The sequence below is a fragment of the Danio aesculapii genome, chromosome 5 (assembly GCF_903798145.1).
Source record: "Danio aesculapii chromosome 5, fDanAes4.1, whole genome shotgun sequence".
In the NCBI taxonomy this organism is placed as follows: Eukaryota; Metazoa; Chordata; class Actinopteri; order Cypriniformes; family Danionidae; genus Danio; species Danio aesculapii.
In genome coordinates this window covers 41,675,425-41,699,253 of record NC_079439.1, presented here as the reverse complement: position 1 = coordinate 41,699,253, position 23,829 = coordinate 41,675,425, and the positions used below count along the sequence as shown (strand labels likewise).

The following is a 23,829-nucleotide window of genomic DNA, read 5'->3' as shown; positions in this document are numbered from 1 at the left end:
ATTATTATCATTATTTAGGCCTACAGTAGCTCGGAAACAAACATGCAAACCAGGTGCTGCTCGAAAATGGCTATCTTTGCTCAGCATCAGGTGCACAGCTGCAGGATGTTTGGAAGTGAACTGTGACCTTATTTTAATGACAAATGTCAAATAATACTGCTATTTTACATTTTTATTTAATTTATGCATACGCAATGAATGTAAGCCTGCTAACTGATCAAATGACAGAATAAGTAAACTTAGTTTATATAAATAATTAAAAGCCTGGGTCCTGGGCTCTTATTTTGAGGGTGACGTCACAAGCTCAGACTTGGTTGACCAATCAGAGGAAAATGGGCAAACAAAAAAGTCAAAAACGATCGTTTTCTTAGTTTTCCTTTTTTTGTTTGAAAACGGATATGGATTAGACGGAAGATACCCTGATTGGTTATTGTCAATTTGACATAATCTAGGTTCATTTCATTCTTTAAAACTCATCTTAGGGTTGTTGTTATAGCAGCTGGTCTGGTCACTTAAACCTGCTCGGGAGCAGGCTTATTTCAAACAGGCTTATTTCAAATAAACATTTTCAAGAAAATGTAATGCTGGAAGTATGCACCGAATGCTGATATTTTCTTACAGTATAGAAGTTATATTAGTTTCAAATAAACTATAACTTAAAACATGTATAAAAAATATAAAATAAAACTGATGGCAATCTGCACTCTGAAATAAAAGTAGAAAGACTATCACGGAGTGGTTCTTCCCAAGGGGAACAAAGAGAACATTTATTAATATGGACTTATATACAAACGTTTACTATTTCAAGTTACCAGCTGTAGTACAATTTGTTTATGACAATAAACATGCACATTATTCCACAGTTTCTTTTTAAAAGGAATAATAATTTATGCAGTCATGCATGTATTTTGACAGCTAATATGACTGTGATTTAATACTTCGCAAAAGTTGCAGACATCTTTACCAATATTAAAATGCTTTTTTGATGCAAAATGAATTTAAACAGTGTTACTCCTTATGCAAATTAAGAAACTTGAATAGGCCTAGGCTACTACATTACAAAAAATGTAAATGAATCTAAAATGTAAAACTAAATATATAGCTAAATACACTGGACACATGAAAGTGTAAAATCTGCAGCCCACAACAAAGGTGGAAAGTTATTGAGTGTCACATCAAACCGTTTACTATGCATTTTATGTCATTTTGCTCACATAGATGATTGTATATTAATCAGATGATGTCATAATGCTGCTGTGCTGTCAGCCAATCATTGCATTGCTGATCATGATTTTGAGGATCGATTGTGTCCTTAACAATACACGCAGGGATCTCAGATCAGTTTATCCAGACATTTTAATCTGATTCACGAACTTGTTTGAATAACCAAATTAGCCAGAGATCAGTTATCAAGATTAAAAGATCTCGGATCTGTCAAATCATCTTAGATCATTTAAAGGACACCTATGGTGAAAAATCTACTTTTCAAGCTGTTTGGACAGAAATGTGTGAAAGTATAGTGTATAATCTGTCATATTGGGGTGAAATAAACACACTCAGTGCTTTTTTTTCAAATTTAACAACATAAAAGCGGTGGACCAATTGGAGCGGTTTTCAGATCGACCACAACTTTCCGTAGGAGTGCGGTCCCCCCGCCAACCGAATTGATTGACAGCTGCACGCATTAACATGTCCTGTAGTTAAGCTGCGGTCGCACTTGACTTTTCCTCCCATAGACTTCCATTCATACGCACGCCAATGCGTCAGACCGGAAACGCAAGGTCATGCGTCAAGTTTCGCAAGTTGCTGCAGTGCAAAGTTCAAGCTTGGTGAACTCTGACCTGCGAAATCGCATCACTTGACTGCGTGTGACCAATTGAGGATTAAAACAGGACCTCTCTGGACAGAAATGTAAAATATTGAGCAATCGCTCGCTTTTTTAATGTCTAATCATCTTGTTTAATCCCGCCCCTTTTCGCAGCGCCGTACGATAGAATTTCGCACACACAAAGCCCAGTGTGACCGTAGCTTCACGTGTAAAATCATGTCAACAAGACAGGACGAGTGCAAAGCAACCGGGAATAAAAGGTCTGTACAGTTCGCGAGGTTCATCAATCATCATTAAACGTGATCAAGAGTGAGTTTTACAAGTTTAAAATGTTTTAAAACAGAGCATGTGTTTAATGAATTACAGCGATTCACTTCAGATTTACTTCATCAGCACAGCCGCGTGTCAGAAAAATTATAAAAGAAGACGCTTCAATCCCGGTTTGTGGACGTTAAATCAGGTTTATTTTGTACATTAATATAACAGATATCCGTACAGCAGTGGATATTACCAGTATCATGTCACATATGCATGCAAAACGAGTGCAAAGCTTAACGCGCTCTCTGTGTGTGTGTGTGTGTGTGTGTGTGTGTGTGTGTGTGTGTGAGTGTGTCTGCGCTATGAGTGTGTGTGTCTGCGCTATAAGTGTGTGTGTCTGCACTATATGTGTGTGTGTCTGCGCTACGAGTGTGTGTGTTTGCACTATGAGTGTGTGTATGTGTCTGCGCTATGTGTGTGTGTATGTGTCTGTGCAATGTGTGTGTCCTGGCCGTGTGTGTGCGTAAACTTTGTAATGACATTGTGTGTTACTCATTGTTGCAAATCCACAAAAACTGCATCAAATACTGATTGTTAAAGTTCTTACTGAAGTATTTCTCACACATGTTACGTGAGATCTGCTTCCTGAGGCAGCCAAGGGCGGCGACTGAGGCATGTTGTTGACAGGCACGTGGGAACGGTGGGCGGGGAGGACTAGCCTTAAAGGCCCAGTACAAAAAACAGCAAAAACCTGTTCCCAGCTATAATACAGACACTTCAAACAGCTATAATAAATAATCTGATGGGTGTCCCCATGATTAGCGTTGGTCACCCCTGAATTGAAATGAACTATTTTGTCAGCTATATATTTGAAGACATTTTATACAATAACTTAGTTTGCTTTTTCTCTTCCTAATGACTTCCTCCCCATCTGTTTGCAATTCTGAAGTTTTACAGGTAAATGAGTTTTACTGATTGGTGAATTTGTAGAAACCAATAATACTTTTAATTTTTAAGTTCAAATTTATCTCTCAAAGTTAATGTGTTTCACTACACTAATACACAAAATTTAGTTTCTGTTTCTTATCAGTTCTTGAGAGAACTTGAACATCATATTTTTCCAGTCTGCTCCTGGCTGTTCACATTTTTGGATAGCACTGTTTATTTGTTTGTTGCTTCTGTAGGTTTATGGGCTCCACAGGTGCACTTGGCACCAGATTGTTTTACTAATTCTGGTTGAAATCAAATACATTTTCAACAGTTTTATTCATCTAGAAATTAAAATAACTTTCACCCATGGATTACCAAGCCACAACATCAGAGAAATGGGATATGGCTGCACATGGCTGAATTGTTTGATGGACTTGATGCTTGATCCTTCTGCATCTGCCCCTCTGCTTAACCCTTGGTTCCAGCTTTGTTTACCATCTATGGCTGGTTTGGCCTACATTTATTCTGAGCAGAGAAAAAATCTAAAATCTTTTGGAAACGAAAAAAAAAAAAAAATCCTACATCTGAACACTGGTTTTGGAGAGGAAGTATATGCTTGTTTGCATATTTTTCATTTGCTCATGGATCATGCATTTACACTACTGCACCTTAACTTAAAGGACAGACATTAACAACGAAATCATCACCAAATTGAAAAAACAAACCTCAACCGCAGATACAAAAGGTTTGTTTTCATCTGGCTACATTGTGTTGTTTTGGTTTCCCGTTTGATCATGGCCTGAGCCTGACTGAAGATGAAACATCAAGTATCCCTGTTTATGCCTCACGTATATCTACTGTATCAAAACTGAACTTTTATGGACATGGATATCATGTTATCATTATAACTTGCTGGCAATGCGATCAAGAACTCTACACTAAAAGTAAGGTTAAACAACTCATAAAAGACAGAAGGAAAGGTTGTGCTTTGAAAGTTGTTCCTTCTGCTCCTGTTAAGTGGCGATATACAGCTAAAACCTGGCCCTTCAACCAACATCAATTTGGGCTTGTCTGTTGATATGCAGCCTGAACAATGTTTACTGTGGGAACTGGTGAACGCACATGGTGTTGAGGTGTGGTGAGGCCTGTTCTGAGTCACAGCAGTGGCTCCTTTATGGAATTCAATCAGAACTTAGCAATTGCTGGAACAGCAGAAATAAAGAACAGTGAAATGGCTTACAACGGGGCGGCATGGTGGCTCAGTGGTTAGCACTTTCGTCTCATAGCAAGAAGGTCGCTGGTTCGAGACTCGGCTGGGCTGGTCAAGCCCCCGCAGTCTAAGAACATGCGCTATAGACAAATGACCATGTTTGTAAACATTCAGGATGCTCGTGCAGGGAGGTGGCAGGAAAAAAAACGTGAGCGCTAGCGCTACAGCGAGGGAATGACATCTGATGCGGTACAGAGTTTGTTGTTGTCTTAGAGATAAGATATATTGATTACATATTATATATATTATTTACATAATGCTTTCAGCATATTATAACAGCTTGTCACCCAGTGATAAGCACAGTGATTCAGCATAATAAACGTTAAAGTGAGCGGCGTTCATCTGACAGGTCCATTTGCAATAGCACCCTCCCAATGGATATTGGATAAGACTAAATGACCAAGCATCCAGCCCCAAATATACAATCTCATTGAAGCTTCAAGTGATTTTATAAGAGAGAAGTTAAAGGCCTACAACTCTTTGGATGCCAACAATGTTGTTCTGTGTGGTCACGTGCAAGAAATAATGTTCCATGATTACCAGATTCAACACTATGTAGTGCTAAAAACCAAGGTTCTGCCTAGCCAAAAACAAGGAAAGAAGAGGGAGCTGTACAAGGCCTGGGTAATCATCAACAAGCAAAAATACTGCATTCTGACAGTGAACTAAACCTGTACGGCAGGTTATGTGAACTTACACATAGAGGTAAAGTTGGTTTTATATTCACACATTCAGACTTTTTCCTTAATAATATAATTTCATAAAAGTATTATTTGCAAGCTCTAAATAGCGAAATCATATTAGCAGCCAATGACTATCAAAGTACAACATTGTTCACAGTCAAATAAACAGTGTTAATGTTGTTTATAAGTAACACTTGCAGGTTATTTCAGACCGAATATTCACAGTGCCGTGGTAAACAATGTAGGGAGTGTGTCACAAGTTGTCACTGAATGAATGTGTGTATATGAAACCCACTTTACCTTAATAACTTTCACTTTCACGTTTCATTCTTAGTTTCATTCTTAGCATTTAGTGTCCGCAGTTTAATTAACCTTATGTAACTAATTTTGCTGAAATCATTGCTGCAATCAAAAACGAGTAATGTGTATGATTCAGCATATCGTGAACTTACCTGAAAACTGCAGAGTCGAGCATTTCTAATTAGGTTGTCACGTCATTCAGCTCCCTTTTAGCCAAAGACATCTGCAGTTGGCATTAAAGCAGTGTGGTGTATGGTAAAAGTTAAGTTTTCTATTTTTTCGAATTTGACATCCTACTGCACAGCACGACATGTTTGCTATTGCCACCAGTCTCTCTTTTTTTTTTTTTTTTTTTAATCAACAATTGCACATTTTACAAGAATATAGTTCTCCATTACAAACAACAATTGTTCAAATTCTAACAGCGCAGGGGTTTTAACATAAAACAAAAAAAAACCAAAGATACACATTATCACATTTTGCCAGGGGAAGTACGGATTTACTAAAAGATATCAAAGTGTTCACAAACATTCACAGTTTTTGTTGCCTTTTGATTAAGAGAATGCTTAATTGAGTTGACATTTTGCTTGATCTCATTGTTAAAAGCTATAAAAGATGTTTTGGAATGCACAAATTTACATTTATGAATGTAATATTTTGCCAATAGAAGAATGAGATTTCATTTACATTTAGTCATTTAGCAGACGCTTTTATCCAAAGTGACTTAGAAATGAGGACAAGGAAGCAATTTACACAACTATAAGAGCAACAGTGAATAAGTGTTATAGACGTTTCTGGTGTGTAAAGTCTAAGAAGCAAAGCATTAGTAATGTTTTTTTTTTGAGAGAGTACAGTTAGTGGTATAGCCAGAGAGGCAGTTACAGATTAGGAAGGAAAGTGGAGACTAAATAGTTGAGTTTTTTGTCGTTTCTTGAAGACAGCAAGTGACTCTGCCGTTCTGATGCAGTTAGGGAGTTTATTCCACCAACTGGGCAGATTGAATGCGAGAGTTCGGGAAAGTGATTTCTTCCCTCTTAGGGATGGAACCACGAGGTGATATTCATTCACAGAACGCAAGTTTCTGGAGGGCACATAAATCTGCAGAAGTGCAGAAGCTTTGTAAGCAAACATTAGAGCTTTGAATTTGATGCGAGCAGCTACTAGCAGCCAGTGCAATTGGGTGAGTAGCGGAGTGACATGCGCTCTTTTGGGTTCATCAAAGACCACTCGTGCTGTTGCGTTCTGAAGCAGCTGAAGAGGTTTGATAGAGTTAGCTGGAAGCCCGGCTAGTAGAGAGTTGCAATAATCCAGTTTGGAGAGAACAAGAGCTTGAACAATGAGTTGAGCTGTATGTTCAGATAGGAAGGGTCGGACCTTTCTGATGTTATAGAGTGCGAATCTGCAAGATCGAGCAGTTCTAGAAATGTGGTCAGAGAAGTTTAGTTGGTCATCAATCGTTACTCCAAGGCTTTTTACCATTTTGGATGCAGTAATGGTTGCCCCATCCATCTGGATTAAAAAGTTATGGTGTAGAGTCGGGTTGGCAGAAACTTCAAGCATTTCCGTTTTCGCGAGGTTAAACTGAAGATGATGATCTTTCATCCAGTGTGAAATGTCTGACAGGCAGGCTGAAATGCGAGCTGGAACCGAGGGATCATCAGAGAGAAAAGAGAGGTATAGCTGGGTATCATCAGCATAGCAGTGGTAGGAAAATCCATGTTTCTGGATGACTGGTCCTAAAGATGTCGTGTAGATGGAGAAGAGAAGTGGCCCAAGAACAGAGCCCTGAGGTACCCCAGTGTTTAGATGCTGTAGGTTGGACACCTCTCCCCTCCAAGACACCCTGAATGACCTGTCAGAGAGGTAAGATCTGAACCATTGAATAACAGTGCCTGCAATGCCCAGTGACTCAAGCGTAGATAGCAGGATCTGGTGGTTTACAGTGTCAAAGGCAGCTGATAAATCCAGCAAGATGAGGACAGATGATTTAGTGTCTGCTTTAGCCAGTGTGAGATCCTCCACGACCGAGAGCAGGGCTATCTCAGTTGGGTGGCCTTTCTTAAAGCCAGATTGCTTGTTGTCCATGAGGTTGTTTTGAGTAAGAAAGTCCAGGACTTGATTGAACACTACTTTCTCCAAAATCTTGGCCATGAATGGAAGCAGGGATACCGGTCGGTAGTTTTCAAGTAGCGTTTGATCCAGGTTGGGTTTCTTTAGCAGTGGGGTTACCCTAGCCTGCTTAAATGAAGTAGGGAAAAAAACAGTCAAGAGATGTGTTAATTATGTGAGTCGGTGTTGGTATGACTGCAGGAGAAATGGCTTGCAAGAGATGAGAGGGAATAAGATCAAGTGGACAGGTGGTTGCATGGCTAGATACCACGAGATTAGACACCTCAGACTGAGAGAGCTGGGAAAAAGAGGTGAGTGTGTGTGGTGTTGGTGGTGTATCTTGCGTGTTTGTTGTAGGTGCAGCAAATTGAGCACTGACTTTTGCAGTTTTGGTGCAAAAGGATGTAGCAAAGTCATCAGTAGTAAGTGTGGAGGATGCGGGTGGAGGATAGAGGAGGGAGGAAAATGTTTTAAAAAGTAAGCGAGGATTGGTGGCACTGTTGATTTTCTGATGGAAGTATGTCTGCTTTGCAGGAGTAACCTTAGCCGAGAAAGAGGACAGAAGAGTTTGGTATGTTATGAGCTGTTCAGGATTTTTAGTTTTTCGCCAAATTCTCTGCAGCCTGAAGTTTTGAGCGATGCTCATGGAGAACATCAGAGAGCCAGAGTGCAGGAGGTCTGGCACGGGCTGGCCTGGATGCAAGGGAATCTAGGCTGTTCGTGGAAATTTTTGAATGAAAATAAGTTGCCAGATGACGCATAGTTGGTGCGAGGGATCGTACTCAATATTTGGACGCCACGAACCACTTAAGTGAATGACTACTTGTCACTTTTACTAAAATGGAGGTAAGGCGGCCAAATCGACTCTAGGGTCCGAACAGACGCCTTCGGGGGTGCCCAAGCTCTTCGTGGGTCACTCCTGAAGCACCCCCCATCCCCCGAAATGCCTAGTCGTCCCCCTGACCACCTTTTTGTCCACAAAGTGCCTAAATGTCCCCCTGAGTGCCTATCGACACCCCCTCACCCTCTTCATCGTCCACAGACTGCCTATTGATCCCCCTGACCACCTATTCTTCACCCTCCTCCTCCTCACTGTCCGCTGAGAGCCTATTGATCCCCCTGACTGCCTATTCTTCACCCTCCTCCTCCTCACTGCCCGTAGAGTGCCTATTGATCCCCCTGACTGCCTATTGTCTGCAGAGTGCCTATTTATCCCCCTGACTCCCTATTCTTTACCCTCCTCTTCCTCACTGCCCGCAGAGTGCCTATTCATCCCCCTGACTGCCTATTGTCCGCAAACTGCCTATTTATCCCCCTGAGTGCCTAATCTTCATCTTCCTCTTCCTCATTGTCTGCAGAGTGCCTATTGGTCCCCCTGACCGCCTATTGTCCAAAAAGTGTCTATTGATCCCCCTGACTGCCTATTGTGCAAAAACTGACTTTTGCACTTATCCCATTCATTTTCATAGGTGTTTTGTGGACGGCGCCCGATTGGCCCCAAACTGACATATATGTTGCGTCACGGGACCCCGGGGCAAGCCCCAAAGTTCCGCGGTCGCACGGACCAATTTGCTCAAAAAAGCCCCCCATGACCGCGAACCACCTATGGAGTTTACATTGAATAAGTTGCACGTGGGATGTTGGCTCCCGAGAGGTCAAAAGGTCGCAGGACCCCCAAATTGGGCACAGAGTACCGCCGCCGGTCCCCCAGCCAGGTCCCCAAGTTCCATGGACCTAGCTGCTTTCTGAAAATTTTAGGCCTGGCCAACAAAACCACCCTTTTAGGCCTCATCCCATAGAGCTCCATGTGAGACAGAGGGACATACGAAAAATCCATAAAAATTTTCAGGGTGTCCCTCGAGCTAGCCCTCTCGGTGTGCGACAGAGGGCTTTGTGACGCAACTTTGTGCCGAATTTGGGGCCCCTCGGGTCCCCGGTGGCCGAACGGCGGCCGCTGACACGTGAAACTTATTCCATTCATTTGGTAGGTACTTTGTGTACGCCCCCCGAATTGGCCCCCGTGGTCCGAAACGACTCTGAATTGATATGGTCTGACCCTCAGGGGCCCCTCAATTGATCCGCAAAGTTTGGGGCCCGCAGGACCTTTGCAAGTGCTTAATTGGCTGGGCGGGGGATGGGCGGATTAGATAATTTTCTCTGAATATTTTTTCTGATTTTTTTTCAAGTGCTTCCCCTGCACCGAGGCGTACGAAATTTGTATAGGTGATGCAGGGGGCCTTGATGAAACTGTAGTCGAAGCCCCCAACGTTTTGCGCCAAAATAAAGGTCCTTTTGACCACTCAAACAAAAAAGTCCCACGGGCAACTCATTTTTAGGCTGTCCGCGGACAGGGCTTTTTTAGGTCACAAAAGCCGTTTGGTGAGCTCTGACTTGACACGCACTGTTGGATGAGGTCCCTGACCCCTCCTAACTACCCAAATAACCCCTAAACTTTGAGGGTGCAAAGTTCACCTCAAACATGCAAAGTCATTCATGAAACAGACTTAGAGTGCATAGGTAAAAGAGGCCTGTGTGAGAGATTTGCTCTGCCTTGCCAATCAAGAGTTGTGTTCGAGCGAGGCACTTGTGCTCTCAGTATGTTGTTTGGGGGCCCCTAGGCTGCCAGCAGGCCAAGTTTGGAACCGCTCGGACCCCCGAGGGCCGATTCGGGGCCCGTAACACGTGCAACTTATTCCATTCATTTTGTAGGTGTTTCGTGGACATTGCCCGATCGTCCCTAAACTGACATATATGTTACGTCACGGGCCCCTGAATCAGGCCCCCAAGTTCCGCAGTCGCACTGGCTAATGTGCTCAAAAATACCCCAATGACCGCGAACCACCTATGGACTTTACATTGAAATAAGTTGCACGTGGAACGTTGGCTCCCGAGGGGTCGAAAGGTCAGAGGACCCCGAAAATCGGCACAGGGGTCGTGTTGGGGCCCCCGACACGAGACCTAGAGTGTTGGGCCGCAGATGGCTTCCGTGTACATGGAGGCGCCGACGTTGCCCGATCGGCCTCGAACTGACATATATGTTACGTCACGGGCCCCTGAATCAGGCCCCCAAGTTCTGCGGTCACACGGTCTAATTTGCTCAAAAAAGCTCCCCATGACTGCGAACCACCTATGGAGTTTACATTGAATAAGTTGCACATGGGACGTTGGCTCCCGAGAGGTCAAAAGGTCAGAGGGCCCCGAAATTCGGCGTGGTGGTCCCGACGCGGCACCTCCAATTTCAGGGCCCCAGAAGGTCTCATGAACGTTTTATAGCATGCCAAAAAAAATTCCCCTAAAAACACACAAAGTGCCTCAAGACAGTCTTGGGGTCTAAAGGCTAAAGAGGCCTTTGCGTGAAAGTTGGGCTGAGGAGCCAGTTAAGAGTTGTGTTCGAGCGAGGCACTTGTGCTCTCAGTATGTTGTTCGGGGGCCCCTAGGCTGCCAGCAGGCCAAGTTTGGAACCGCTCGGACCCCCGAGGGCCGATTCAGGGCCCGTGACACGTGCAACTTATTCCATTCATTTTGTAGGTGTTTCGTGGACAGTGCCTGATCGGCCCCAAACTGACATATATGTTACATCACAGGCTCCTGAATCAGGCCCCCAAGTTCCGCGGTCGCAGTGGCTAATTTGCTCAAAAATACCCCCAATGACCGCGAACCACCTATGGACTTTACATTGAAATAAGTTGCACGTGGGACGTTGGCTCCCGAGGGGTCGAAAGGTCAGAGGGCCCCCAAAATCGGCACAGGGGTCGTGTTGGGGCCCCCGACATGAGACCTAGAGTGTCGGGCCGCAGATGGCTTCTGTGTACATGGAGGCGCCGACGTTGCCCGATCGGCCTCGAACTGACATATATGTTACGTCACGAGCCCCTGAATCAGGCCCCCAAGTTCCGCGGTCACATGGTCTAATTTGCTCAAAAAAGCCCCCCATGACCGCGAACCACCTATGGAGTTTACATTGAATAAGTTGCACGTGGGACGTTAGCTCCCGAGAGGTCAAAAGGTCAGAGGGCCCCGAAATTCGGCGTGGTGGTCCCGACGCGGCACCTCCAATTTCAGGGCCCTAGAAGGTCTCATGAACGTTTTATAGCATGCCAAAAAAAATTCCCCTAAAAACACACAAAGTGCCTCAAGACAGTCTTGGGGTCTAAATGCTAAAGAGGCCTTTGCGTGAAAGTTGGGCTGAGGAGCCAATTAAGAGTTGTGTTCATGGAAGGAACTTGTGCTTTCAGTATGGTGTTCGGGGGCCCCTACGCTGCCAGCAGGCCAAGTTTGGAGTTCCTCAGACCCCCGGGGGCCGATCCGGGGCCTGTGACACGTGCAACTTATTCCATTCATTTTGTAGGTGTTTCGTGGACAGTGCCCGATCGGCCCCAAATTGACATATATGTTGCGTCACGGGCCCCCGACGCAAGCCCCCGAGTTCCGCGGACGTAATGGCTAATTTGCTCAAAAAAACCCCAATGACCGCGAACCACCTATAGATTTTACATTAAAATAAGTTGCACGTGGGACGTTGGCTCCCGAGAGGTCGAAAGGTCAGAGGGCCCCGAAAATCGGCACAGGGGTTGGGGCCCCCGACACGAGTCCCAGAGTGTCAGGCTGCAGATGGCTTCCGTGTACATGGAAGCGCCGACGTTGCCCGATCGGCCCCGAACTGACATATATGTTACGTCACGGGCCCCTGAGTCGGGCCCCCAAGTTCCGCAGTCGCACGCGCTAATTTGCTCAAAAAAGCCCCCCATGACAGCGAACCACCTATGAAATTCCATTGAATAAGTTGCAGGTGGGACATGGCCGTGCAGGGGGTCAAAAGGTCGCAGAACCCCCGAATTTGGCACAGAGTACCGCCACCGGCCCCCCAGCCAGTTCCCCAAGGTCCGTGACCCTAGCTGCTTTCTGAGCGTTTTAGGCCTGGCCGACAAAAACACCCTCTTAGGCCTCATCGTATAGAGCTGTATGAGAGACAGAGGGATGTATGAAGAGCTCAGAAAATTTTTGGGGGCGTCCCTCGAGCTAGCCCTTTTGGTAGGTGACCGAGGGCCTTGTGATGCAACTCTGTGCCAAATCTGGGGTCTCTTGGACCCTCGGTGGCCGAAGGGGGGCCGCTGACACGTGTAGCTTATCCCATTCATTTTAATAGGTGGTTCGTGGACGCCCCGAGGAATGGCCCCCGTGGTCCCAAATGGCTCCGAATTGATATGGTCTGACCCTCAGGGGCCCCTTAAAAGATCCTCAAAGTTTGGGGCCTGCAGGTCCTTTGGAAAGGCTTAATTGGCTGGGCGGGGGATGGGCGGATTGAATAATTTTCACTGAATATTTCTTTCAGATTTTTTTTCAAGTGCTTCCCCTGCACCGAGGGGTACGAAATTTGAATAGGTGGTGCAGGGGGCCTTGACGAAACTGTAGTCGAAGCCCCCACCGTTTTGCGCCAAAATAAAGGTCCCTTTGACCGCTCAAACAACAAGTCCCACGTGTAACTTATTTGAATGGGCCCAGATAGGCTGTTCGCGGACAGGGCTTTTTTAGGCCACAGAAGCCGTTTGGTGAGCTCTGATGTGGAAAAAACTGCTGGGTGGGGCTTCCTGACCCCTCTACTACCCCTAATGAACCCCAAAACTGTTCCTGCTGTGAATAGTGACCTTTTACAGGGGTGTCCACGGACAGCCTACCTCGCTCTGTTCAAATAAGTTACAGGTGGGATGTTTTTTTTTTTTTTATCCGTGAGCTGGAAAACCTCAAAAAGTGCCAAAAAAACCTATTGAGGTGAAAGGGCAAGCCCCCCTGGGCCCCCTACAGGTTTCGAAACCTTGAAATTCCACTGTCCACGAACAGCCTATTTCATACAATGGGATAGATTGTACGTGGGATGTCCAGATCTCAGCTTCTGGACACAGTAGAGAGCCCAAACCTGCATTTCTGTGCTAGTCTGGACATGCCCTGTCCAGGGGGTGAATTTGGAGAAACTTGAAAATTTGACCAAAAAAAGGGGTACTTTGAGTTTTTTTTGGTCATATTTTTTAACATTCTTCAAACTTCTCCAAATTCACACCCTGGACAGGGCATGTCCAGATTAGAGCAGGAGGCCAGGTTTCAGCTTGCTAGCCCTTGTAGAAGCTGAGATCTGGACATCCCACGTACAATCTATTCCATTCATAAAAATAGGTGGTTGCTGGACAGTGGAGTTTTGAGGTTTTAAAAGCAGGGGGCAACTCAGGGGGAGCTGGGGATCCCCCTCAAAGGGTTTTTTTTGGGATCTGTTGAAGTTTGACCACTTGGGTGGGTGGACCATGTAAAACATCCCACGTGTAACTTATTTGAGTGGGCCCAGATAGGCTGTTCGTGGACAGTGCTTTTTTCGGCCACAGAAGTTGTTTCGTGAGATATGATGAGGAAAAAACTGCATGGCAGGGATACCTGACCCCTCTGCTCCCAATTATGTACTCCAAAATTGTTCCTGCTCTGAATGGTGACCTTTAACAGGGGTGTCCACAGACAGCCTACCTAGGCCTGTTAAAATAAGTTACAGGTGGGGCGTTTTTTCTTGATCTATCTGCTAGAGCCACAAAATCTAAAAAAAAGTGCCAAAAAAACCTATTGAGGTGTATATGCAAGCCCCCCTAGGCCACATCAAGTTGTCAAAATGTTAAAATTCCACTGTCCACGAACAGCCTATTTCATACAATGGGATAGATTGTACGTGGGATGTCCAGATCTCAGCTTCTGGACACAGTAGAGAGCCCAAACCTGCATTTCTGTGCTAGTCTGGACATGCCCTGTCCAGGGGGTGAATTTGGTGAAGTTTGGAGAAACTTGAAAATTTCACAAAAAAAGGGGTACTTAGAGATTTTTTTGGTCAGATTTTCAAGTTTCTCTAATCTTCTTCAAATTCACAGCATGGACAGGGCATGCCTAGACTAGCACAGGAATGCAGGTTTGGGCTCTCTGCTGTGCCCAGAAGCAGAGATCTGGACATCCCACCTACAATCTATTCCATTCACAAAAACAGGTGGTTGCTGGACAGTGGAATTTTGAGGTTTTGACAGCAGGGGGCAACTCAGGGGGATGTGGGGATCCACCTCCAAAGGTTTTTTTTTTGCGGATCTGTTGAAGTTTGACCACTTGGGTGGGTGAATCATGTAAAACATCCTACGTGTAACTTATTTGAGTGGGCCCAGATTGTTCGTGGACAGAGCTTTTTTAGGTCACAGAAGTCTTTTGGTGAGCTCTGACATGGAAAAAACTGCTGAGTGGGGCCTCCTGACCCCTCTGCTCCCCCTAATAAACCCCAAAATTGTTCCTGCTGTGAATAGTGATCTTTTATAGGGGTGTCCACGGACAGCCTACCTCTGCCTGTTCAAATAAGCTACAAGTGGGATGTCTACAGACACCCTAATGAGTTACAGGTAGGATGTCCACAGACAGCCTAATAAGCTACAGGTGGGATGTCCAAAGACAGCCTAGTGGGATGTCCACAGACAGCCTAATAAGCTACAGTCGGGATGTCCGTAGACAGCCTAAAAAGCTACGGATGGGCTGTCCACAGACAGCCTAGTGGGATGTCCACAGCGTAGTGGGATGACAGACAGCTTAATAAGCTACAGATGGGATGTCCACAGACAACCTAGTGGGATGTCCACAGCCAGCCTAATAAGCTACAGATGGGATGTCCACAGACAGCCTAATAAGTTACAGGTGGGATGTCCACAGACAACCTAGTGGGATGTCCACAGACAGCCTAATAAGCTACAGATGGGATGTCCGCAGAGAGCCTAACAAGCTACAGGTGGGATGTCCACAAACAGCCTAGTGGGATGTCCAAAGACAGCCTAATAAGATATTGTTTTATTGAATAATCTACGACTGCATTGTTCCTGGCAACTTTGGCATTCCGAGGGCTTGAGTGTTTGATCGTGGCCACGTTGGCATCCAGTGGGACTTGTAGATCGTTACTTGGCATTTAGGTGTTCATGGGGACAGATAAGTCGTTCCTGGCCACTTAGGTGTTCAGGGGAATAGATAGGCTGTTCGTGGCCACATAGGTGTTCAGGGGGACAGACAGGCTGTTCGTGGCCACATTGGTGTTCAGAGAGACAGATGGGTTGTTCCCACAATTTAGGTGTTCAGGGGGACAGATAGGTTGTTTGTGGCCACATAAGTGTTCAGGGGGACAGATAGGCTGTTCGTGGCCACATTGGTGTTCAGAGAGATATATGGGTTGTTCCCACAATTTACGTGTTCAGGGGGACAGATAGGCTGTTTGTGGCCACATAGGTGTTCAGGGGACAGATAGGATGTTTGTGGCCACATTGGTGTTCAGAGAGATAGATGGGTTGTTTCCACAATTTAGGTGTTCAGGGGGACAGATAGGCTGTTTGTGGCCACATTGGTGTTCAGAGAGATATATGGGTTGTTCCCACAATTTAGGTGTTCAGGGGGACAGATAGGCTGTTTGTGGCCACATAGGTGTTCAGGGGGACAGATAGGCTGTTTGTGGCCACATTGCTGTTCAGAGAGATGTATGGGTTGTTCCCACAATTTAGGTGTTCAGGGGGACAGATAGGCTGTTTGTGGCCACATTGGTGTTCAGAGAGACAGATGGGTTGTTCCCACAATTTAGGTGTTCAGGGGGACAGATAGGCTGTTCGTGACCACATAAGTGTTCAGGGGGACAAATAGGCTGTTCGTGGTCACATTGGTGTTCAGAGGGACAGATTGGTCATTCCTGGCCATTTAGGTGTTCAGGGGGACAGATAGGCTGTTTGTGGCCACATAGGTGTTCAGGGGGACAGATAGGCTGTACGTGGCCACATTGGTGTTCAGAGAGATGTATGGGTTGTTCCCACAATTTAGGTGTTCAGGGGGACAGATAGGCTGTTTGTGGCCACATAGGTGTTCAGGGGGACAGATAGGCTGTTCGTGGCCACATAGGTGTTCAGGGAGACAGATGGGTATTTCCCACACTTTAGGTGTTCTGGGGACAGATAGGCTGTTTGTGGCCACATAAGTGTTCAGGGGGACAAAAAGGCTGTTCGTGGTCACATTGGTGTTCAGAGGGACAGATTAGTCATTCCTGGCCATTTAGGTGTTCAGGGGGACAGATAGGCTGTTTGTGGCCACATAGGTGTTCAGGGGGACAAATAGGCTGTTCGTGGTCACATTGGTGTTCAGAGGGACAGATTGGTCATTCCTGGCCATTTAGGTGTTCAGGGGGACAGATAGGCTGTTTGTGGCCACATAGGTGTTCAGGGGGACAGATAGGCTGTTCGTGGCCACATTGGTGTTCAGAGAGATGTATGGGTTGTTCCCACAATTTAGGTGTTCAGGGGGACAGATAGGCTGTTTGTGGCCACATAGGTGTTCAGGGGGACAGATAGGCTGTTCGTGGCCACATAGGTGTTCAGGGAGACAGATGGGTATTTCCCACACTTTAGGTGTTCTGGGGACAGATAGGCTGTTTGTGGCCACATAAGTGTTCAGGGGGACAGATAGGCTGTTCGTGGCCACATAGGTGTTCAGGGGGACAAATAGGCTGCTTGTGGCCACATTGGTGTTCAGAGAGACAGATGGGTTGTTCCCACAATTTAGGTGTTCAGGGGGACAGATAGGTTGTTTGTGGCCACATAAGTGTTCAAGGGGACAGATAGGCTGTTCGTGGCCACATAGGTGTTCAGGGGGACAGATAGGCTGTTTGTGGCCACATTGGTGTTCAGACAGATGGGCTGTTCCCACAATTTAGGTGTTCAGGGGGACAGATAGGCTGTTCGTGGTCACATTGTTGTTTAGAGGGACAGATAGGCTGTTTGTGGCCACATAAGTGTTCAGAGAGATATATGGGTTGTTCCCACAATTAAGGTGTTCAGGGGGACAGATAGGCTGTTTGTGGCCACATAGGTGTTCAGGGGGACAGATAGGCTGTTCTTGGCCACATAGATGTTCAGGGGGACAGATAGGCTGTTTGTGGCCACATTGGTGTTCAGAGAGACAGATGGGTTGTTCCCATAATTTAGGTGTTCAGGGGGACAGATAGGCTGTTTGTGGCCACATAAGTGTTCAGGGGGACAGATAGGCTGTTCGTGGCCACATTGGTGTTCAGAGAGATATATGGGTTGTTCCCACAATTAAGGTGTTCAGGGGGACAGATAGGCTGTTTGTGGCCACATAGGTGTTCAGGGGGACAGATAGGCTGTTCTTGGCCACATAGATGTTCAGGGGGACAGATAGGCTGTTTGTGGCCACATTGGTGTTCAGAGAGACAGATGGGTTGTTCCCATAATTTAGGTGTTCAGGGGGACAGATAGGCTGTTTGTGGCCACATAAGTGTTCAGGGGGACAGATAGGCTGTTCGTGGCCACATTGGTGTTCAGAGAGATATATGGGTTGTTCCCACAATTAAGGTGTTCAGGGGGACAGATAGGCTGTTTGTGGCCACATAGGTGTTCAGGGGGACAGATAGGCTGTTCTTGGCCACATAGATGTTCAGGGGGACAGATAGGCTGTTCGTGGTCACATTGGTGTTCAGAGGGACAGATTGGTCATTCCTGGCCATTTAGGTGTTCAGGGGGACAGATAGGCTGTTTGTGGCCACATTGGTGTTCAATGTTGTTGTTCTGTTTTGGGCACAGGGTCAGTTGAATGAAAGTCACCCAAAAAGCCTAGCCGCTTCACCCTTAAGTCCACCTGCTTCCATTTGACCAAAACTCTATCTTCCTCCCAGGTGGTCACATCGCTTCTGGTGATGATTCCATTGACCTTATCGACAGCACTCTGCTATATTTTTAGTGCTTTGATTTCTCACTGCGGACGCGCCATCGAATAAAAGAAAACTGTGACTTGATAGGGCTTCTGACGGATTGCAATGATTAGTACTACACAGAACCGGCAAAGCTGACGTATAGAAATTCACTGTAAACCCTCCAGGTGCAACCAGCTTTGCAATAAAAGCCAATGTGAAAGGCATGAAAACACAAGTGGAGAATGCGGGCATCGATCCCACTACCTCTCGCATGCTAAGCGAGCGCTCTACCATTTGAGCTAATTCCCCTTTTCACAATCCAAATTGAGCATTTTAGACGTGGTCAAAAAATAAAAAAATGAGATCACATCTGTTCTGTGGTGGCTTTCCATGCCCTACCTGCCATTTAGTTGTCAAATTGCTTTTCTTTTGAAGGCCCTACCTAGTCCTGCTCCAGTAAATGTGTGAGGAGCCCTGCATGCTGAATGACGAGTTACTCAGAAATTAATGCACATTGGCTCGGCCTTGGATCGACCTTCTGCTACTTTCCTGCAAGGCCAGTTTTTTAATTCATAATCTTCAGGTCAAGCAGCAGCTCTACATCATCATGAGGTTCTATGGTGTAATGGTAGCACTCTGGACTCTGAATCCAGTGATCCGTGTTCAAATCTCGGTGGGACCTGTTTTTTTTTTTGCCAGCACCGCACAAAAAAGCTAAAATAGTATTCTATTTCCTTGAAGGCCAGAGAATAACAGTTACTATGGGTTTTCTAGGACCCTCAAGTCCACCTGCTTCCATTTGACCTAAACGCTATCATTCTCCCAGGTGGTCACATCACTTTTGGTGATGATTCCTATGGCCTAATCAACACCACTCTGCTATATATTTAGTGCTTTGATTTCCCACTGCGGACGCGCCATCGAATAAAAGAAAACTGTGACTTGATAGGGCTTCTGAAGGATTGCAATGATTAGTACTACACAGAACCGGCAAAGCTGACGTATAGAAATTCGCTCTAAAACCTCCAGGTGCAACCAGCTTTGCAATAAAAGCCACTTTGAAAGGCATGAAAACACAAGTGGAGAATGCGGGCATCGATCCCGCTACCTCTCGCATGCTAAGCGAGTGCTCTACCATTTAAGCTAATTCCCCTTTTCAAAATGAAAAGTGAACATTTTAGACCTGGTCAAAAATGAAAAAAATAAGATCACATCTGTTCTGTGGTGGCTTCTTTGCCCTGCCTGCCATTTAGTCGTCAAATTGCCTAGAATAGCGTGCTTTTCCTTTGGAGGCCCTACCTAGTCCTGCTCCAGTAAATGTGTGAGGAGCCCTGCATGCTGAATGACGAGTTACTCAGAAATCAATGCACATTGGCTCCGCCTTGGATGGACCTTCTGCTACTTTCCTGCAAGGCCAGTTTTTTAATTCATCATCTTCATGTCGGGCAGCAGCTCTACATAATCTTGAGGTTCCATTGTGTTATGGTTAGCACTCTGGACTCTGAATCCAGTGATCCGAGTTCAAATCTCGGTGGGACCTGTTTTTATTTTGCCAGCACCGCACAAAAAAAGCTAAAATAGCTTCCTGTTCCCGTGAAGGCCAGAGCTAACTCTGGGTTTTCCAGCACAGTTGTAGGTAAACGGCCGGTTAGCTCAGTTGGTTAGAGCGTGGTGCTAATAACGCCAAGGTTGTAGGTTCGATCCCCGTACTGGTCATAATTTTTACTCTCTTATGCCTCAAATGCACTTAAGGGCTCAGCTTGGTCTCACAGACATCCCTACTGCTGGAAAGCTGGGTTATGGCAGCCGATATAGCTCAGTTGGGAAAGCGTTATACTGAAGATCTAAAGGTCCCTGGTTCGATCCTGAGTTTTGGCAAAGCAATGTTGTTGTTCTGTTTTGGGCATGAATGAAAGTCACCCAAAAAGCCTAGCCGCTTTACCCTTAAGTCCACCTGCTTCCATTTGACCAAAACGCTATCTTCCTCCCAGCTGTTAACATCGCTTCTGGTGATGATTCCAATGGCCTAATCGACAGCACTCTGCTATATATTTAGTGCTTTGATTTCTCACTGCGGATGTGCCATCGAATAAAAGAAAACTGTGACTTGATAGGGCTTCTGACGGATTGCAATGATTAGTACTACACAGAACTGGCAAAGTTGACGTAAGGAGTTTCGCTCTAAACCCTCCAGGTGCAACCAGCTTTGCAATAAAAGCCAGTGTGAAAGGCATGAAAACAGAAGTGGATAATGCGGGCATCGATCCAGCTACCTCTCGCATGCATGCTAAGCCAGCGTTCTACCATTTAAGCTAATTCCCCTTTTCACAATCAAATTGAACATTTTAGACGTGGTCAAAAAAGAAAAAATAAGATCACATCTGTTCTGTGGTGGCTTCTTTGCCCTGCCTGCCATTTAGTCGTCAAATTGCCTAGAATAGCGTGCTTTACTTTTGAAGGCCCTACCTAGTCCTGCTCCAGTAAATGTGTGAGGAGCCCTGCACTGGCCAAATTTTTACTATCTTATGCCTTAGATGCACTTAAGGGCTCAGCTTGGTCTCCCAGACATTGCTGCTGCAGGAAAGCTGTGTCATGGCGGTTGAAAAAGCTCAGTTGGGAGAGCGTTAGATTAAAGATCTAAAGGTCCCTGATTCGTCCCCGGGTTTTGCCAAAGCAATGTTGATGTTCTGTTTTGGGCACAGGGTCAGTTGAATGAAAGTCACCCAAAAAGCCTAGCCGCTTCACCCTTAAGTCCACCTTCTTCCATTTGACCAAAACGCTATCTTCCTCCCAGGTGGTCACATCGCTTCTGGTGATGATGCCAATGGCCTAATCGACAGCACTCTGCTATATATTTAGTGCTTTGATTTCTCACTGCGGATGCGCCATTGAATAAAAGAAAACTGTGACTTGATAGAGCTTCTGACGGATTGCAATGATTAGTACTACACAGAACTGGCAAAGTTGACGTAAGGAGTTTCGCTCTAAACCCTCCAGGTGCAACCAGCTTTGCAATAAAAGCCAGTGTGAAAGGCATGAAAACAGAAGTGGATAATGCGGGCATCAATCCAGCTACCTCTCGCATGCATGCTAAGCCAGCGTTCTACCATTTAAGCTAATTCCACTTTTCACAATCCAAATTGAACATTTTAGACGTGGTCAAAAAAGAAAAAATAAGATCACATCTGTTCTGTGGTGGCTTCTTTGCCCTGCCTGCCATTTAGTCATCAAATTGCCTAGAATAGTGTGCTTTTCTTTTGAAGGCCCTACCTAGTCCTGCTCCAGTAAATGTGTGAGGAGCCCTGCACTGGCCAAATTTTTACTATCTTATGCCTTAGATGCACTTAAGGGCTCAGCTTGGTCTCCCAGACATTGCTGCTGCAGGAAAGCTGTGTCATGGCGGTTGAAATAGCTCAGTTGGGAGAGCGTTAGACTGAAGATCTAAAGGTCCCTGGTTCGTCCCTGGGTTTTGGCAAAGCAATGTTGATGTTCTGTTTTGGGCACAGGGTCAGTTGAATGAAAGTCACCCAAAAAGCCTAGCCGCTTCACCCTTAAGTCCACCTGCTTCCATTTGACCAAAACGCTATCTTCCTCCCAGGTGGTCACATCGCTTCTGGTGATGATGCCAATGGCCTAATCGACAGCACTCTGCTATATATTTAGTGCTTTGATTTCTCACTGCGGATGTGCCATCGAATAAAAGAAAACTGTGACTTGATAGAGCTTCTGACGGATTGCAATGATTAGTACTACACAGAACTGGCAAAGTTGACGTAAGGAGTTTCGCTCTAAACCCTCCAGGTGCAACCAGCTTTGCAATAAAAGCCAGTGTGAAAGGCATGAAAACAGAAGTGGATAATGCGGGCATCAATCCAGCTACCTCTCGCATGCATGCTAAGCGAGCGTTCTACCATTTAAGCTAATTCCACTTTTCCCAATCCAAATTGAACATTTTAGACGTGGTCAAAAAAGAAAAAATAAGATCACATCTGTTCTGTGGTGGCTTCTTTGCCCTGCCTGCCATTTAGTCATCAAATTGCCTAGAATAGTGTGCTTTTCTTTTGAAGGCCCTACCTAGTCCTGCTCCAGTAAATGTGTGAGGAGCCCTGCATGCCGAATGACGAGTTACTCAGAAATCAATGCACATTGGCTCCGCCTTGGATGGACCTTCTGCTACTTTCCTGCAAGGCCAGTTTTTTAATTCATCATCTTCATGTCGGGCAGCAGCTCTACATCTTGAGGTTCCATGGTGTAATGGATAGCACTCTGCATCCAGCGATCTAAGTTCAAATCTAGGTGGGACCTGTTTTTTTTTGACAGCACTGCACAAAAAAGCTAAAATAGCATTCTATTCCTTGAAGGCCAGAGAATAACAGTTACTATGGGTTCACCCAGCTGCTTCACCCTCAAGTCCACCTGCTTCCATTTGACCAAAACGCTATCTTTCTCCCAGGTAGTCACATCGCTTCTGGTGATGATTCCTATGGCCTAATCGACAGCACTCTGCTATACATTTAGTGCTTTGATTTCCCACTGCGGACGCGCCATCGAATAAAAGAAAACTGTGACTTGATAGGGCTTCTGAAGGATTGCAATGATTAGTACTACACAGAACCGGCAAAGCTAAGGTAATGAAATTCGCTCTAAACCCTCCAGGTGCAACCAGCTTTGCAATAAAAGTCACTGTGAAAGGCATGAAAACACAAGTGGAGAATGCGGGCATCGATCCCGCTACCTCTCGCATGCTAAGCGAGCGCTCTACCATTTGAGCTAATTCCCCTTTTCACAATCCAAATTGAACATTTTAGACGTGGTCAAAAATGAAAAAAAATAAGATCACATCTGTTCTGTGGTGGCTTCTTTGCCCTGCCTGCCATTCAGTCGTCAAATTGCCTAGAATAGCGTGCTTTTCCTTTGGAGGCCCTACCTAGTCCTGCTCCAGTAAATGTGTGAGGAGCCCTGCATGCCGAATGACGAGTTACTCAGAAATCAATGCACATTGGCTCTGCCTTGGATGGACCTTCTGCTACTTTCCTGCAAGGCCAGTTTTTTAATTCATCATCTTCATGTCGGGCAGCAGCTCTACATAATCTTGAGGTTCCATGGTGTAATGGTTAGCACTCTCGACTCTGAATCCAGTGATCCGAGTTCATATCTCAGTGGGACCTGTTTTTATTTTGCCAGCACCGCACAAAAAAAGCTAAAATAGCTTCCTGTTCCCTTGAAGGCCAGAGCTAACTCTGGGTTTTCCAGCACAGTTGTAGGTAAACGGCCGGTTAGCTCAGTTGCCTGCCATTCAGTCGTCAAATTGCCTAGAATAGCGTGCTTTTCCTTTGGAGGACCTACCTAGTCCTGCTTCAGTAAATGTGTGAGGAGCCCTGCATGCCGAATGACGAGTTACTCAGAAATCAATGCACATTGGCTCCGCCTTATATAATCCGCCTTAAATAGCTTCCTGTTCCCTTGAAGGCCAGAGCTAACTCTGGCTTTTCCAGCACAGTTGTAGTAAACGGCCGGTTAGCTCAGTTGGTTAGAGCGTGGTGCTAATAATGCCAAGGTTGTAGGTTCGATCCCCGTACTGGTCATAATTTTTACTCTCTTATGCCTCAAATGCACTTAAGGGCTCAGCTTGGTCTCACAGACATCCCTGCTGCTGGAAAGCTGTGTTATGGCAGCCAATATAGCTCAGTTGGGAGAGTGTTAGACTGAAGAT

The 23,829-nt window shown here is 45.6% G+C and overlaps 7 non-coding genes across 7 annotated transcripts; 4 read left to right on the top strand and 3 right to left on the bottom strand.

The window, feature by feature from the left end:
* Window positions 1-18,352: 18,352 nt before the first annotated feature.
* trnaa-agc (transfer RNA alanine (anticodon AGC)) lies at window positions 18,353-18,425 on the bottom strand. The gene has a single exon. It is a non-coding gene; the product is annotated as a tRNA-Ala (tRNA).
* Window positions 18,426-18,727: 302 nt separating this feature from the next.
* On the top strand, window positions 18,728-18,798 carry trnaq-cug (transfer RNA glutamine (anticodon CUG)). Its single transcript has one exon. It is a non-coding gene; the product is annotated as a tRNA-Gln (tRNA).
* Window positions 18,799-19,196: 398 nt separating this feature from the next.
* On the bottom strand, window positions 19,197-19,269 carry trnaa-agc (transfer RNA alanine (anticodon AGC)). Its single transcript has one exon. It is a non-coding gene; the product is annotated as a tRNA-Ala (tRNA).
* Window positions 19,270-19,584: 315 nt separating this feature from the next.
* Window positions 19,585-19,656, top strand: trnaq-cug (transfer RNA glutamine (anticodon CUG)). The gene has a single exon. It is a non-coding gene; the product is annotated as a tRNA-Gln (tRNA).
* A 102-nt stretch (window positions 19,657-19,758) lies between these two features.
* Window positions 19,759-19,832, top strand: trnai-aau (transfer RNA isoleucine (anticodon AAU)). The gene has a single exon. It is a non-coding gene; the product is annotated as a tRNA-Ile (tRNA).
* A 2,991-nt stretch (window positions 19,833-22,823) lies between these two features.
* Window positions 22,824-22,896, bottom strand: trnaa-agc (transfer RNA alanine (anticodon AGC)). The gene has a single exon. It is a non-coding gene; the product is annotated as a tRNA-Ala (tRNA).
* Window positions 22,897-23,627: 731 nt separating this feature from the next.
* trnai-aau (transfer RNA isoleucine (anticodon AAU)) lies at window positions 23,628-23,701 on the top strand. The gene has a single exon. It is a non-coding gene; the product is annotated as a tRNA-Ile (tRNA).
* Window positions 23,702-23,829: the final 128 nt, after the last annotated feature.